Consider the following 15502-nt stretch of genomic DNA (forward strand, 5'->3'; position numbering starts at 1 on the left):
CCAGACCAGGCATCCTATCCCTCAGTCATTAGGGTTTGAGTGTGTTTTTTTAAAGGTGTAAAAATGGGTAGATTAGACATTCAGTTGGTGTATTGTCCACCACACTACTCAACTGTCACCCTTCCGGAGCTAGCCAAGGTGATCTCTGAGTTAGTATTGGAGTCTCTCTGACTTGTGGTGCTGGAGGACTTCAACAACCATGCTGATCCTATCCTGTCGGGAATGGCTCAGGACATCATGTCATCTGGCTGTGGAGGAACTTTCAATAGTTCCATTGACTTGGACAGATCATCACCTGGAGGCATTTAGACTCATCTCGCTTGGATTTCTGCAATGCGCTCTACATGGGGCTACCTTTGTACCAGGTTTGGAAGCTTCAGTTAGTTCAAAACACCACAGCCAGATTGATCGCGGGAACCTCAAGGTCAGACCATATAACACCCATATTAAAATCTCTTCACTGGTTGCCAATTTGCTTCCCAATACAAAGTGTTGGTCATTACCTATAAAGCCCTACATGGCTTGGGCCCGAGTTACTTGAGGGAGCGCCTCTCCCTACATAATCTGCCCCGCACTCTCAGAACAACGGGGAAATTCTTACTTGAACAACCCAAGGTGAGAATGGTAATGACTCACCAAACTGCCTATACAATGACTGCTCCAACTCACTGGAATGCACTCCCGGAGGAGACTCGACTTACTTGCACATTGGAAGCCTTCAAAAAGGCCTTGAAAACCTATCTCTTCCAATTAGCATATCCTCCCGATTCTCTCTAGAGAAAGTATTTCCCAACTAGATTAAGACGACTAACCATAACTGATATCCCGACTATTTTTAACTGCACTGTTTTTAAAAATTGTATTGTTTAGAACTGTTTTAATTTGTTTTTAATATTGTATCTGACATGTGTCACAGAGTTTTATCGTATGTACACCGCTTTGATCTGGAGGAAAAGCGGTATATAAATAAAAGCATTATTATTATTATTATTATTATTATTATTATTATTATTATTATCATCACCACATTGGCTTTGCTCCTGTGATAGATGTGGGATGTAACTTTAAGAAGGTGGATCTTATTGCATTTTCCATTCACCAGGGAGTACACAGCCCATTTGTAATCCAGGCTTCTGCAGCATCTTTTCAAGAATGGGCCATGTACTCCCCAGTGATAGGGAAATGCAATAAAATCTGCTTTCTTAAAGTTACATCCCACATCTATAGTGAAAGCAAAGCCAATGCAATAAACTCCTAAGATGGTCCATCCCACAAGGCTTATGGATCCAGATGGATTCCTGATGGCTCTTCAGGAATTTCCAGCTGTCTTTGCAGGTGATCCTGTTGAAGCCTTGGCTGATATCACAAATAGGAACATGGCCAGGGTGGTGGAAATGATTGCTCCTACGCAATCCCTTCCACAGAGTGGATCTAAGCAGGCACTCTGCTTCACCAGGATAGTGGGGTTGATAAAACAAGTGGGACAGACACTAGGGCAATGATGGCACAGAATTTGGAGTAAGTCTGACTGAACATGGGCTAGAGTTCATTAGAAAGCCTATAATAGCAGTGCTGGCAGTGAAGATATAGTGGGTAGTGTTTCATCGGGTATTTTAAAAATATGAGGTTTACATAACTAGAGTAATTTTTTTCAGAATATAATAATACTGATATCACTAAATGTCCATGTTGAAGATTTAATCAAAGTAGAGATGTCCTTGCATAGAACATCTTAATAATTTTAAACTGGAAAGGTTACCTTTTTTTTTTTCTGACAACTGCTTCCTTCATTTCACAGATTCAGTGCATACAACATTACATTGTATAAGCTGCAAATATATGCAAATGTTTGCAGTTTTAAAGGACAGCTGATGGGAGATAGCTGAAATCTTGCCAAGACTCCAAACAAATGTAAACCCTATTGATTTTAGTACCAATTATACTGGTATGACTGAGCACAGCATTTCAGCTGATGTGACTATAATTTCTTTTTCTAAAATTAGAAGAAATGGCAGCTAAGTGGTATAAATCCCTCTGATTTCTAAATTTAGTGATATCCATTCTTCTCATTCTCTGACTGGCATAACACACACTTACTTTCGTCTAACTTATTGTGCTGGCATATAAACAGAGCTGCCAACTGAATTTTATCCTTTGTCTTGATAATATTTTATTATTATTATTATTATTATTATTATTATTATTATTTGCCATCCATACCACACTGTTGCAAATAGGGATGTGGTGAGGTTTGCTGTAGAACAGAAGGATCTTGACCAAATCATTTTTTGATGAGACCTGTGTTTTATTACTCTCTTAAGAAGTGATATAATATTTCAGCAACAGATAGATATGTGGGCAAACATTTTTGCATAAACATAACTATGCTTGTGGGGAACGTACGACAGTGAATTTCATTCAGTTCAACCGTTGTACTAATTTATTTTGAGCACACTGATGTTGTTCATAAACTTTTCATCAACACCAGTGCTCTCCTCCATGAATTGTGTATGCTTTTCACTCACCACCTACTTGACAATTAACTGCCTTGCTTAAAATGCTTCACTGTTCAACAGTGAGACATGCTGCCTCAGAGAGTGGTGGAGTTTCTTTCTTTGGAGGTTTTTAAACAGGGGCTGGATGACCATCTTTCAGGACTGCTTTGATCATGGATTCCTACAGGGCAGGAGACTAGACTAGATGGCCTTTGTGGTCTCTTCCAATTCATATGATTCTATGACAGGCCATAGTCCTTTCTTTCTTGAAAGCAAGTTCTCATTTAACTGTGATTTACTTCTGAGTAAATATATACTCAGAAGGCCCTTTCACAGTACACAGTTATAGTACTATGATTCCACTTTTATAGACATAGCAACATTCTATGGAATCCTGGATTTGTAATTTCATGAGGTATTTTATATTCTATGCCAGAGTGCCTTCCCAAACTACAAATACTCAAGTTCCTTAGGACACTGCCATGTCAATTAAAGTCCAGTCATAGTACTACAACTGTGTCATGTGAAAAGGCCTTATTTGTGTATTTTCTCATAAGTAAATGGGCCGTTTCACACCACATACTAATGATGATGATGATGATGATGATGATAATAATATTTTATGTATATTTCCCGCTTCTCCCAAGGATTGAAGCGGGATTACATCATTAAAAATGCAATACTGATACAAATAGTGACTATAAAATACTAATTCTGAATTACAACATTCCTATTAGTTCCTTAAAATATCTAATCATAAAATAATCCTATAATCATCGTCAAGGGTGGACATTTATCATAGTCTTATATGAAGCATTTATCATAGTTTTATACAGAATCATATGGATACACCCGCTGAAAGAGATCCGTCTTAAGTGACTTCTTAAAGGCATCTAAGGTGGTAATACTACGGATCTCTTCTGGTAGACTGTTCTTCAGTTTAGGCGCTGCGGCTGTAAATGCTCTATGGGAAGTTGTTATTAATCTGGTGTTATAGTGTTCCATTAAATTCTTCCTGGATGTCCTGAGAGTGCATGGCGGATTATGTAGGGAGAGGTGTTCCCACAAGTAACTCAGGCCCAAGTCATGTAGGGCTTTAAAGGTAATAACCAACACCTTGTATTGAATTTTAAATGCCCCTGCCTAAACTACAAGTCCCAGGATTCCATAGGATGAAGTGGAATCATAGTGCTATAACTGTATAGTGTGGAAGATCCTATAGTATTGTAGTTTTAGGCAATAGTCTTCCTGGTATCCCAGATGTAATTAAAGGCTTTCAAATTTGTCATGTTGTACAAATTTGGAGGCAACCATCCACCAAAATTATACCATATGAACACTCTGGAGGAATTTAAGGCAATACAATTGACTTTCATTCAAATTCTATGGCTCTTTAATTCATACCAATCTACTATAGTTCTCTGTATAGAGTAAATGAAGCAGCAGGCAGGTTGCATTTATCCTATGTTGAGATGAAAAGCTGATTATGTAGATGAGTGCAGATGAAGGGGAAACCTCTCAGAGATTAGGTTTTGCTCTCCATGTGCCCTACATTGCTGACTGACATAATCATTTCACGGTGGTTACTTTACACATAGCCCTCCTTCATGCATACAAATATATATGCTTTAATTCTGTGGAAAAGAATAACCTGCAACAAGGCTATTCTTGCCTAGGGGCACTTAGGATAGCAAGCACAAATCTTACAATATATAACTTCTAAGGCGGTGAGAATGGTGTTCATATCTATACCTGAAAAGTTATGGCCACAATCCAAACAGTTTGGTTGCTAGTCATACACATTCTGTCTTGTCCTTTGATACATTCATAACTCTAACAATTATCGTTCTGTTTGTCTATGAACAGTGGTCCAACATGTAGTCCTACCAAAATTGATGCCAAATGGAATAAAACATGGTTGCGCCAAAACTAGATGTAGCAGAAGTGGCATTTAGAATTAATTGCACAAGTTTCAGACTTGTGGTCTTTAGTTTATTTCTGCCTTTGAAGAGGAAGCTTTCAGCAAGCCACTGTCTCTCTGCCTCAGTTGCCCACAGTAAAATGGCAACAATAATGAATTGTAATTAACCAAGCATTCAGATACCAATATACATGGGCTTTTGTTGTTGTGTGTCCTCAAGTCATTTCCAGTTTATGACGACCCTATCACAGGATTTTTTTTGCAAGATTTGTTCAAAAGGGGTTTTCTTTTGCCGTCTTCTGAGACTGAGAGAGTATGACTTGCCTAAGGTCACCCAGTGTGTTTCCATGTGCTACAGTCCACAACAGTTTACACTGAATAAAACTTGATATCTTTAAGGTGATAACTTTAAGGAGCATGGTGGTTTTAGCACTGGACTATGACTCGGGAAACTAGGGTTCAACTCCCCACCCAACCATGGAAACTCACTAAATGACCTTGGGCAAGTCATACCCTCTCAGCCTTAGCGGAAGGCAATGGCAAACCTTCTCTGAACAAATCTTGCCAAGAAACTACTGTGATAGGTTTGTCTTAGGGCCACCATAAGTCAGAAACGTCTTGAAGGCACATAAATATTTAAAGTGCCACAATACACTTTGCTGGATTGTTTTTTTGTTTTTGGTGATGGTGATGGTGATGATATAGTTGGCCCTCTGCATCTATAGATTCCTTATGCACAGATTCAACCATCCATGGCTCAAAATATTTTAATATTTGATTTTGCATTTTTATATAAGGGACACCATTTCACTAGGACACTGTATTTAATGGGATTTGAGCATGGACAAATTGTGGTATCCACAAGGGGTCCTGGAACCAAACCTCAACCGATACCAAGGACCAATTGTAATAAGGCTTGTACTGTCATTATTCATGCCAAATATAGTTTATCCAGAAATCAAACCGCCTGAGAAGTTTTGTTTTTATTCGTGGTGTAAATATCCTTGAAACACTTCGTTTTTACATTTAAATCTATAGCTTGTTAAGTCTCTGTTTCAGTATACACTTACTTCGGAACAAGACTCATGGAACACATGGAACATACCTCTGAGTATATACATATCATATTGTAATACCTACTACTTTGAGCAGTTGCATGTTTGCTTTCTGCAAAGAAGGCAACTCTGCAAAGTCTCTTGATGCCTTCTTTGTGTGCCATGTAAGCAAGTAAAGAGCAGTGAAAGATCAATCAAAGTGGGTGCCGACGACTTCTTCTTTTTGGTTAAAGTTCAGTGGAAGTCTTACATTGCCAAACTGGTGCTCCTAGAGTTATGTTTAGATGTTTATCCATTTTGTCCATGTTGCTTGTCTTTTTGTTTTTATTGTATGGTAATGTGTGTGTTTTCTCCCAAAATGTGTTTTAAAAAATAAACTCTCTCTCTCTTTATATAGATAAAATATATGGTGTTTACACACACACACACACACACACACACACACACACACACCATAACTTTAAAATAAGACAACATTCTTTAAAAACCTCTTTAAATACTTGGGTGTCTCTGAAATCCCCCCCCCCTTTTTTTTGGAAGGATTTGCATGCCTCCTTACCCACCTCACTGCAAAATCCATAATAATAATAATAATAATAATAATAATAATAATAATAGATTTAAATATCTATGTTAGATCAAACCTCAATACTGATCTTTGAACAAAAGAAGACGAAAAGGGTGTTTCTATGGTTTGATAAATTTGTGATTGCTACTGCAAACGTACCAAACCATGAAGAATGGGTAGCATGCAATGTGTATTATATGTGTTGTTATATATGTTCAGATGTGCGTTGTTTTTTAATGTTTTTAATGTAAGCCACTTTGATCATTTGGAGAAGCGAGATATAAATAAAATTTTATTATATTATATTATCATATTATTATAAAATATATTTTATTAAAAATAATATGCATGTTGCCAATAATAATAATAATAATAATAAAGTTTATTTATAAAGCACTGTAAATGTACACATTGAAATGTCATGAGTTTGTGCTAGTCTATGAGAGTGATGTTCTGAGTGAACATTTTTGCTCTGGCCTTAAAGAGATGCCCCAGGCAGAGAAAAGAGGGAGAGGAGGGCAAGCAAGGCAAGAAGCTGCAACCATCTCTGGGCTTGAGCATCCTGGGACGATGCCCTCCAGCTGAACTTGCCCCTGGGCATCTCCTTGTGCCAGTCTCTGGACGGGGGTCTCCCAAGCCCTCCTCCCTCCTTCCCTCGCCCCCCGCATCCTTCCTCCATTGGTTTGCCTGGCATCCTCCGCTGCCCTGCTATTGGTCTTCTCCTCCAGCCAGGAGAGGATCTGGGCATCAGATTGGTCAGGGGTCCTGTCAGTTTCCGAGGCAGACACACACCAGCTGGTTGTGAATGATCCCGAAAGGACCCCAGAGGAGCATCTCTCCCCAAGCAGGGCTGGGCATCTTCTCTTCTCTCCTGCTGGCAAGGTAAAGGAATCCTAACCGGGGGATTTGTCTTGTCTGTAGGCGACAGGGGCTGTGCAGCCGCATTGCAGGAGTGATCCGGTTTGAAACCGGATTATTTCTGCAGTGCAGATGCAGCCAATCTGTTAGATCCCCCTGCAGTGTCACAATTAAAGAGACAAACTTCTCTCTCAGCTCTTCTTCCACATCCTTAGCAGCTCCCCCTTAAGATCCCAGTGACTGGAAGAGATGAAATGCATCTTGAAGGCACCGTCTGCTCCCTTCCTCATATCTGTGCTCCCCTGTTCTCCTCCATCACCCCCCCTTGCCATCTTGCAGCTCTTCTTAGGCACAGTTTCTAATGAGAAAGCTGGCTTGCTCGTTTAAAAGTACCCCCCCCCCCCCAATTCCTGACCCTTCTTGGCTGGTCCCTGAGGATGGAGACAGGAGAGAGAATGGCCAAACTGTGCTCAAGGGAGCAGGGATTGCAGTCTGGCCTGAAAGGGCTGCAGGAGCCCTTCCTGGTCCCTCTCTGAGCCAAAAGCACCTGATAACTGCTTGCAGTCTTCCAGCTTTCTGCCAGTGCTCAAAAGTCTCCTCAGTGGCCACAGAATGGGAAACATCAGCTGCCCAGCCTTGCAGGATTTGCATGGGCTTGATTTTAATAAAGCCTCGCAAATGCAGGATTTGGACTTCCAGAAAGGAAGCTGATGGAAAGGCACATCTTGCTGTGTGGCCCATGACAACTGCCAAGGGTTTTCCTGGGTGGGTGGGGGGGGGGTTAGAAAGAAGGGTGGTACTCTTTCGCCCTTGCCAGTTGAACCAACTTTGAAGCACTTGAACTTTGAAGAACCTCTGTAGGCAGACAGGGAAGTCTAAAAACAGCATCATTTTAAGGATTTTTTAAAAAAGGCTTGCCATAGGTAATCTCTCCTGGTTCTGATTCTGACTGGCTTTGTAGACCTCTCATGTCAGAGTGCATCTACTTTGTATTAAAGGGTATGTTGTGGGCATACCTCTATATATCTGAAGAAGTAGATTGAAGTCTACCAAAGTTCATGCTGCCAATTTCTTTCTTTCAGTTAGTCCCAAAGGTGCTACAAGATCTCTCTGCATACTGATTCTATGTCCAGAGCTGGAGAAAAAACATGAGAGATGGGGGAGATATGTCTTATAGGGTAAAGGTTCTCAAATTTTAGTTTTTTTAATAAACAGAGGAGAGAAGTGCAACGTGTGTTCCTCCAGATGTTGTTGGACTGCAACTCCAGTGTTGTGTAATTTAAGTCATTTTTGTCTCATGGCAACCCTAAGGCAGCAGTATCACAGGGCTTTTGCGGCAAGGTTTGGTCAGAAGGGGGTTGCCTTTGTCTTCATTTGCAGCTGAGAAAGTCTGACTTGCCCAAGATCACCCAATGGGTTTCCATTGCTGAGCTGGCATTTGAACCAACACTATAACCACAACATCACACTGGCTCTATTTCCTCACAAATGGATATGCTGGCTGGTTGATGGGAGTCAAAGGCCCAAAACATCTAGAACAGTGTTTCCGAAACTTGGATCCTCCATATGTTTGGGACTTCAAGTCCCAGAATTCCTGAGTAGTGGCTCAACTGCTTGGGCTTCTGGAAGCTGAAGTCTTAACTTGTGGCATTCTCTACCACACGATGTGGGGATGGCTGCCAGCTTGGAGAACTTTAAAAGGGAAATTGGGCAACTTAGAATCATAGAATCGTAGAGTTGGAAGAGACCACAAGGGCCATCCAGTCCAACCCCTGCCATGCAGGAAATCTCAATCAAAGCATCCCCGACAGATGGCCATCCGGCCTCTGCTTAAAGACTTCCAAAAAAGGAGACTCCACCACACTCCAAGGGAATGTGTTCCACTGTTGAACAGCCCTTACTGTCAGGAAATTCCTCCTAATGTTGAGGTGGAATATCTTTTCCTGTGGCTTGCATCCATTGTTCCGGGTCCTGTTCTCTGGAGCAGCAGAAAACAAGCTTGTTCCCTCCTCAATATGACATCCCTTTAAATATTTAAACAGGGCTATCATATCACCTCTTAACCTTCTCTTCTCCAGGCTAAACACCCCCAGCTCCCTAAGTCTTTCCTCATAGGGCATGGTTTCCAGACCCTTCACCATTGTAGTCGCCCTCCTTTGGACACGCTCCAGTTTCTCAATGTCCTTTTTGAATTGTGGTGCCCAGAACTGGACACAGTATTCCAGATGGGGCCTGACCAAAGCAGAATACAATGGCACTATTACTTCCCTTGATCTAGACACTATACTTTTATTGATGCAACCTAAAATCGCATTGGCCTTTTTAGCTGCTGCATCACACTGTTGACTCATGTTCAACTTGTGGTCTACTTGGACTCCTAGATCCCATTCACATGTAGTCTCCTTAAGCCAGGTGTCCCCCATCCTATATCTGTGCATTTCATTTTCCTCTCTAAGTGCAATACCTTACATTTCTCCATGTTGAATTTCATTTTGTTAGCTTTGGCCCAGGTTTCTAGTCTATTCAGCTCATTTTGAATTTTGATCCTGTCCTCTGGGGTATTAGCTACTCCTCCTAATTTGGTGTCATGTGCAAATTTGATAAGTATGCCCCAATTCTCTCATCCAAGTCATTGATAAAGATGTTGAATAGCACTGGGCCCAGGACAGAACCCTGTGGGACCCCACTGGTCACTTCTCTCCAGGAGGAAAAAGAGCCATTGTTGAGCACCCTTTGGGTTCGGCTGGTCAACCAATTACAAATCCATGTAACGGTTACCTTGTCTAGCCCACATTTTACAAGCTTGTTTGCAAGAATGTCATGGGGAACCTTGTCAAAAGCCTTATTGAAATCAAGATATACTATATCCACAGTGGCTATTATGCTACTAGTCAAGTAGCTCAGCACAGTTTTTAGCATCAGAGGCAGTATACTTCTCAATATCCCTTTCTGGAAAGCATAAGCAGGCAAGTACTATTTCACAGTAGTGTCACGGGAGTGTGTGTGGTGCAGGAAGCACCAGGTGACACCCCAAAAGGGAAGTGACACCTGTTCGTGCCCCCTGCGCTCCCCTCACCTTTCCCATACACAATCCCCCATGCACTGTCCCCACACTCCCCATACCAGTCCCACACTCCCCTGAGCATGATCCCATCCCCCACACCATCCCTGCATTCTCCTACTCCCATGCCTTCCCATGCTCCCCACACATGCTCCCTCATGCTGTGCCATTCCCATGTTCCCACGCCTCTGGCGCCATCCCTTTGCTTTCCCATGCATGCTTCCATCCACCCAACCCCGCACCATCCTGACATAAGGGAAGGAGTGTGCGCTACCACTGCAAGCCCCACCCATCGACACCAGGTGACACCCCACGTGGGGATGCCACTGGTTTCACTTATGTTCTGCTTGTGAACTTCCCATAGGCAAATTATTGGCCACTGCGTGAACAAAGAGCCAGTCTAAATGAGACTTTGATTCAACACAATTCTACTTATGTTAATAGTGCTGCAAGGTGATTAACTGGGACTGGGGAGTTTGGTCATATCATGCTTGTTCTTTGTTTGCTGTTATATTTCAGAGTACATTTTTCTAGGCCCATTTTTAAAGTACTGACTCAAGATTGAGACCAAACAACCTGAAATACTGCCTTCTCACCTATCATCTATCTATCTATCTATCTATCTATCTATCTATCTATCTATCTATCTATCTATCATCTATCTATCTATCCAAACCTTAAGATTTTCTTCAGATATCTTTATTAAATAAAGCAATGCAGACAGGCACTAAGATAAGGTATTCTAGTAGCAGCACCTTGTTATGAAATGGCTTTGTTTGGTGCCATTCTTGTGGTCCATTTTTTATCATATGGAGACCTTTTTGTTCCCCCAAATAAAGTTTAGTAACTTTTGTAAGCTAGGCTTCTTGATTTGAAAATCTGTGTTTTAACTTGGAACAAAATTTGAAAGGTCTTTCCTGAAAACTCTTCTTTCATTTATAGTCTTATAGACAAATTCACAGGGATGTGCCTTTTGGTGGCTGTTTGCAGGCTTCAGGTTGAGAGACATTATGCCACTGAGTGGCATCTTCTGGAGAGGAATTGAGTAACTGCATCCAAATTCTGTTTGTGGCCTTGCCAGGGATATCTGGTTGGCTAATGTGGGAAACAACTTGCTTGGTTAGATAAACTATTCCATCAGGATAATTAATATGCTTATTAAGATGTTGATGTCTGAACCAAGGGGCTTTTGCTTATCTAGAGAAGGAGTTGTTGCCCTTTCTCTTTTGTCTGCAGATGTTTTGATTATAACTTAAACTTTAGGAAGGAAAGATGTTGTAGAGTCTGCGAGTTCCTGAAAGTACTTTGATAAATGCTGTAAACCAACAAATATGGAATGCAGTGGGTGTTTAGCAAGTATGCTAGTATCTCTCCTTTTATAGTCCAATACTTACTGATTCCATAGTCTACAGTTTAACTCATGGTCTATAATCATTTTAGCTATATAGTCCAAAAATACTCCCATTCAACACAGAAATACCAAGTGCTAACTGTTTACTTGTTCTGTAGCATCTGAGGTACAGCAAGCAAGACTCTATTCATCACCCTGCAATGCGCAGATTATATCCTATTGTAGAATTCTCTAACAATTATTCTGGTTTTGGATTACCCACTAAGACCTTGCCTCATTTCCTGATGTGATTTTGCCATACAGTTCACTACCATATTTCTTTTCTACCCAACAATATTTCCTATTCAACAGTCCTACTCTTTATCTTCCATTTTAATATGAGAGAAGATAAGATATCCAGTAAAGTCCTGAGATGGCTAGGTACTCCACCTCAGTACTAGTACCAAGAATCATAGAATCAGAGTTGGAAGAGACCACAAAAGCCATCCAGTCTAAACCCCTGCCATGCAGGAACTCACAATCAAAGTACCCCAACAGCAAGTCCTGCATTCCCAGGCTCACACAGTATATATAGACCCACTTTTTCCAGGCAAACATTCTCTGAAGATGCCAGCCACAGATGCTGGCAAAACGTCAGGAGGAAAATCTTCTAGAACATGGCCACATAGTCCGGAAAACCCACAAAAAACCATGTGCCTGTTTCTAGAGATGTTGAATCTGGTAATCTAGCATGGTGATACATGCCTTAATTATTATTACTGTAACACTGAAAAAAATAGAATAGAAGACCACTTCCACAGGATCTGAGAAATAAAAGGAAATCTAAACCAAGAGAGAGGATGCTCTATAATTAGCAGATGAATACATTACATAACCAAGTACAAATAAAAGGATCGTGGAAACAATACACAGAAGAACTATATAAAAGAGATGGAAGGATGACAGATTCATTCAAACAAAAATCATATACAGTGTGCCCACATCATATGCAGGCACAACATACTAGGCTTTCAGCAGATGCTGAAAGCCATGCCAGTGCGCCCCAAAAGGGGCAAAAGCATGTGCGCCGCTGGCACAAGCCCCATTACGTTCAATTGCGAATACACAGAATTCCCCTTATGCACGGGGGGGGGGGGGAGGTCTGGAACAGATCCCCCACATAAGGTAAGGGACCACTGCATAGAAAGTGAAGTGGAAGTTGTACTCGAAAAACTTGGGAGAAATAAATCACCAGCAACAGAAGGTATACCAACAGAACTGCTTCAAACTACAGAGGCAGAATCTATACTAGTTCTAACTAAAATCTTTCAACAAATAGGAAAACAAAACAATGGCTCACAGATTGGAAATAATCAACATACATTCCAGTTTCCAATAAAGGATAAACCATGGCTTGCAGGACACACAGAACCATTGTATTAATTTCTCATGCAAGCAAAGTGATGCTCAAAATTTTACAACAAAGACTTTTACCATATATAGAGCAAGAATGCCAGGTGTTCAAGGAAGAGGCAGTAGGGATCATATTGCAAAGATACATTGGATAATGGGGAGCAACAAAGAATTTCAAAAGAAAATCAGCCTGTGCTTTATAGATTATAACAAAGCCTTTGATTATGCAGATCATGAAAAGTATGGATTGTGCTTAAAGAAATGGGTGTGCTGCAACATTTGATTGTCTTGATTGTAAGCTGTACTCAGAACTAGAAGCTACCAACAGGACAGAATTCAAATAAACAGAATGGTTTCTAATTGGCAAGGGGTTAGTCAGGCAATTTTATCACCCTATCTGTTTAATTTGTATGTTGAGCATATCATACTCAAAGTAGGATTAGACTCAGAGGAAGGAGGTGTGAAGATTGAGGAAGGAACATCAACAATTTAAGACAGGGGTCGTCAACCTTCCCCAAGGTCGTGCAAGACTTCGCCGCCATTTTGGGTGAAAAATGGCAGCGCCCAGAGGCGAAGTCTCGCGCGACCACAGAAAAGGGACCGGCAAAGAGGGGGAGGCCTCCAGCGTTGGCGGCCCCCGACGGCTCTTTCCTGGCCTCTGACAGGGCCTGGGGCCCTGTCAGGGGCCGGCAAAGAGGAGGAGGCCTGGCCCCCGGAGAGTGGAAGCTCCGCCCCCGGCATGCAGCTCCGCCGCCGGAGGGTGGAAGCTCCACCCCTGGCACACGGCTCCGCCCCTGGAAGCTCCACCCCCCCAGCTTTGACCCCCCAGTTGTCTGAAGGACAGCAACCCGGCCCCTGGCTCAAAAAGGTTGCCTACCCCTGATTTAAGATATGCAGATGACACTGTACTGCTAGCAGCAAATAGCAAAGACTTGGAACGATTACTTCAAAAAGGACATTGAGAAACTGGAGCGTGTCCAAAGGAGGGCGACTAAAATAGTGAAGGGTCTGGAAACCTTGCCCTATGAGGAATGCCTTAGGGAGCTGGGGATGTTTAGCCTGGAGAAAAGAAGGTTAAGAGGTGATATGATAGCTCTGTTTAAATATTTGAAGGGATGTCATATTGAGGAGGGAGCAAGCTTGTTTTCTGCTGCTCCAGAGACTAGGACCTGGAGCAATGGATGCAAGCTGCAGGAAAAGAGATTCCACCTCAACATTAGGAGGAACCTCCTGACAGTAAGGGCTGTTCGACAGTGGAACACACTTCCTCGGAGTGTAGTGGAGTCTCCCACCTTGGAGGTCTTCAAACGGAGGCTGGATGGCCATCTGTCAGGGATGCTTTGATTTGGATTTCCTGCATGGCAGGGGTTGGACTGGATGGCCCTTGTGGTCTCTTCCAACTCTATAATTCTATGATTCTATGATTCTAAGTTAAGGAAGAAAGTGCAAAGGCAGCTTTGCAGTGAAACCTTAACAAAACAAAAATAGTGACTACAGATGATTTACATCACTTTAATGTAGAGGATGGAGACATTGAAATAGTTCAAGATTTTCGAAACCTTGGCTCAGTCATTAATCAGAATAGAGACTGCAGCCAAGAAATCAAAAGAGGAGTTGGAAGGATAACTATGAAGCAACCAAACAAGATCCTGAAGTGCAAAGATATATAATTGAATACTAAAGTTAGTATTGTCCATGCCATTGTATTTCCTATTTCTGGGTATGGTTGTGGAAGGTGGACAGTAAAGAGGTCTGATAGGAAGAAAATTCAACTTATTTCAGATGTGGTACTGGAGAAGACTTCTACAGATCCCATGGAATGCTAAAAATACAAATGAATGGGTCCTGCAGCAAATCAAGCCAGAACTCTCCCTAGAAGCCAAGATGATTAAACTGAGACTGTCGTACTTTGCTATATCATGAGAAAACATGATTTACTAGAAAATACAAAAATGCTTGGTAAGGTAGAAGGCAGCAAGAAAAAAAATGGACAGCTTTATGGATGGATCATAGAATTGGAAAAGACCAGAAGGGCCATCCAGTCCAACCATGCAGGAAATCACAATCAAACCATCCCTGACTGTGATTCCTGCATGGCAGGGGATTGGACTGGATAGACCTTGTGGTCTCTTCTAACTCTATGATTCTATGATCCATTTATAATTCTGTCCATTTTTTCTTGTTGTCTTCTTCCTCAATAGACTCAATATAGAATAAGAAAGCCACAGTCCTGAGTCAACAAGATTAGAGAAGGGCTGTTGATAATAGGGTGACTTGAAGGCCGCTCATTCATAGGGTTGGTAAAAGTCAAAGTTGACAGCACCTAACAACAACAAAATGACTTAGCTTCTTATGCATATTTAGGGTCTTGTAATTTTATTAATAAAAATAAATAAAATAAAATATTTATTTATTGCAGTCATTACTTAAATTAAATTAGCTATCCAGTCCAGTACATTTTTATGATTCCTATTCTAACTTTCTTTCACATTAGTTTGGCATATCCTGCACCACTGGAAATATTTGTTTTACTAAAGTCTTACATTTTCTGGTTATTACATTCAGATTACTGCAGTTCATAATCCCTAACAATTCAGCGCTATTGGCTTTAGGCATCTTGCTAATTGTATGTCACAATAGTTTGCCTAGACTTGTGTCATAAACAAAAGTGAACACGAATGTTCTCTTCAGCACAGTTGTTAACAACAAGCATGTATTGCTTTAGCACTCTTCTACACATCTATTAACATTATCATGTCTTTCTATTACTAAACCTTTTTTAAAAACATCATCTGGCTCCC

The 15502-nt window shown here is 41.3% G+C and overlaps 1 protein-coding gene across 2 annotated transcripts in view; it reads left to right on the forward strand.

The window, feature by feature from the left end:
- The first annotated feature begins 6849 nt into the window (after positions 1–6849).
- Positions 6850–15502, forward strand: part of FMN1 (formin 1) — a 220154-nt gene continuing 211501 nt past the window's right edge. For both annotated transcript variants that reach the window (XM_089521999.1, XM_089522001.1), the window contains exon 1: positions 6850–6921. The gene's annotated coding sequence lies outside the window, so the exon portion shown is untranslated. The remainder of the gene's footprint in view (positions 6922–15502) is intronic.

The sequence above is a fragment of the Sceloporus occidentalis genome, unplaced genomic scaffold (genome assembly GCF_023333645.1).
Source record: "Sceloporus occidentalis isolate IW3139 unplaced genomic scaffold, rSceOcc1.0.p SCAF_4, whole genome shotgun sequence".
In the NCBI taxonomy this organism is placed as follows: domain Eukaryota; kingdom Metazoa; phylum Chordata; class Lepidosauria; order Squamata; family Phrynosomatidae; genus Sceloporus; species Sceloporus occidentalis.